Genomic DNA, 2,500 nt, shown 5'->3' with positions numbered 1-2,500 from the left:
TCTCAGTTTCGTACTTCCGGTGGATTTACTGATGCGTATTTTGATTTTTGTTTTTTTTGCGTCCTTCTTATACTGCTTATTGCGTCTATCATACATCGCGAGTAATGGCGATGGCCGTTCGTAGCGTTTAATAGGAATAACGTAGAGGGAAGGAAGGAAGGAAGGGGGGAGGGAGGGAAGGAAGGAGGGGCCAATGTCAACTGGCGATATTTGACTAATGTTGGGTTTTCCAGACTCAACAGATGGACTCAAGGACTTGATTGACTTCTCTCTCTCTCTCTCTCTCTCTCTCTCTCTCTCTCTCTCTCTCTGTTCATTGCAAGAGGTCCCCGTTGCATATTCCCGAACTAACAAAGTATTGGGACCCTCCTTGTAAAAAAAGCGGCACGCCACATCTTAAAAACTAAACAGAATCTTCTTGGAAATAATCTCATTATGTTTCCCTCACCCAAATTACGAAGATGGTGCATCTTTGAACAAACATGCTTAACCTAATCTAACCTAACCTAGGGGCGTGGCAAAAAAACCGAGGCTGGTGTAGTACTAGCATACATCTCCGGAGTTTGCATTCCGGTTTGGCCCCAAGCGAGGTCGACACAGCCTGTGAGAGAGAGAGAGAGAGAGAGAGAGAGAGAGAGAGAGATCGTCGCATAGCTATTAAAATCTAGAACCATCCATCAGTTTCCTTCTTGAATTTCTCTTTGAATAATTTTTTTATAGTTAGCTTTTAAATAGCCATAACATCAGTAACTAGACGAGACGGTTCAGTCGAAGTAGAAGTAAAAGTTTTCAGTTTGGCATTAAAAAAAACCGCTGCAAAACACATCTTAAAATAGATTAAAATACCAATAAAACGTTTCTAGCATTTACGTAAGATATAACAGTGACTAAAACACGCAAATGAATAATATCAAGATAAAGGACTGGAACGTAAACTTGATGAACAAACAAACATAGACCTTTCAGGACAAGAGACAAGGGTCTGCTTAGAATCTTCGACCTTTGTCTGTAAATAGATGATGGAATAACCTTTCCATAAACGCTGTGACTGACGAGTACCTGCAGTCTTCATGGAAAGCAGACGCGCCTTTCTGTTGCATAAGCAACCTTTTAGTTAAGTATCTCCAGTGTTCATAGATTTTGGTGACTGGTTGTGTTCGATAACTTTCAAAGCTCTGAATTAGCTTAATCTACGAAGTTACTGCAAGTAGAGGCATATACTGATTCGTGTTTGCATCAAGGAAAAATGAATTAGATTGTTCAGTGGATACGAATTCGACAGATGTGTAAACTTTCAGTGCAACGACGCAGTTGTATAGCATTCGGTACTTATGCAGTGTTGGCGCAATCAAGTTTTCTGTAGCACAGCGTATAACGCTGTATGAAACTCTCACCCACGGCCCATGAAACTTAGCCGGCTGTGGTTGCCTGTGTTGCTGCAATTTGGTATGATTAAATACTGGAGGGTGGGTGATCAACATACCAATATGCAGCCCTCTAGCCTCAGTCATTTTTAAGATCTGAAGGCGGACAGACAAAGACATCTCAATAGTTTCCAGAAAAACTAAAACTCACGTGGGTTGTTTTTTAACTGTTTTACTGTGATGTATAAGACGTAGAGTCTTACTGTGTGTCATTATGTTTTAATTGCAGGTGGTTACTGGCACAGCACTAACCACCGAAGGTCGCGAACGACAGCAATGATTCACTGACGAGGAGCTGTCCGTCACTGATAAGGACAATGGTTCTTATCGCAAGATCTGTGTGTGTGTGTGCGTGTGTGTGTGTTCGTGAAGTGACCCTTTGTCGCTGTGAGGAAGTCATGAGAAGTGCTGACTGGGGAACATCAACATATTGCTCTTGTTGCCGAAGTGATAAAACAATTGATTATCCACGATGAAAGAGTTTTGGACACCTAAGCGATTTAGCTTCCTTTGTTTGGTAATCTCTCTCTCTCTCTCTCATGCGTCATGCATGGCATGGGGCTTTCCTTCCTGTTTTAAGACTTGCAATGCTAAGTTACGAGGAGTTACAAGGATTAGGATGTCTCAAAGACTTATTAGTCCATCCGAGGAGACATCTTGTGCTCACTTATCTCTAGGGCCAGGTTTTACTGTTCCTTCACGGTGGCCTAATGCAGTGGCTTTTTCGCGTCATATTTTCAGTTTAAACTACGTTAACGAGAGAGAGAGAGAGAGAGAGAGAGAGTAGTTGCAAATCTTTAGTTGTTCCTGGTCACTTTTATTTTCTTTGCTGCCCTTCAATTTTGCTGTTATTATAACCGTTGTGGAAACAAGCCCTCAGTCAATTACTTCTAACAAGGTATTTGTCTATTTTCAAAAGGACTCTGACAAATACATTCTTATGGATTTGATTCCCCATTTTAGCGTCTGATGTGATTATGAGATTTTGCTTTGACTTTCATTACTGTTATTAGTGCCAACGATGATGGATAGGTGTAGATTTTAAAATGCATGTCTCTCAGTGCACACGATACATC

The 2,500-nt window shown here is 41.2% G+C and overlaps 2 protein-coding genes across 5 annotated transcripts in view; one reads left to right on the top strand and one right to left on the bottom strand.

Annotated features, from left to right (window-relative positions):
* LOC135222952 (thyrotropin-releasing hormone receptor-like) overlaps positions 1-2,500 on the bottom strand; it is a 576,292-nt gene that overhangs the window by 547,432 nt on the left and 26,360 nt on the right. The window lies entirely within an intron of this gene.
* LOC135222953 (protein extra-macrochaetae-like) overlaps positions 1-2,500 on the top strand; it is a 27,492-nt gene that overhangs the window by 17,647 nt on the left and 7,345 nt on the right. The gene's annotated exons all lie outside the window — the stretch shown is intronic.

Source organism: Macrobrachium nipponense, chromosome 8 (genome assembly GCF_015104395.2).
Source record: "Macrobrachium nipponense isolate FS-2020 chromosome 8, ASM1510439v2, whole genome shotgun sequence".
Taxonomy (NCBI): Eukaryota; Metazoa; Arthropoda; class Malacostraca; order Decapoda; family Palaemonidae; genus Macrobrachium; species Macrobrachium nipponense.
The sequence above is the reverse complement of the archived record's forward strand: the minus strand, read 5'-3'. Positions and strand labels throughout refer to the sequence as shown.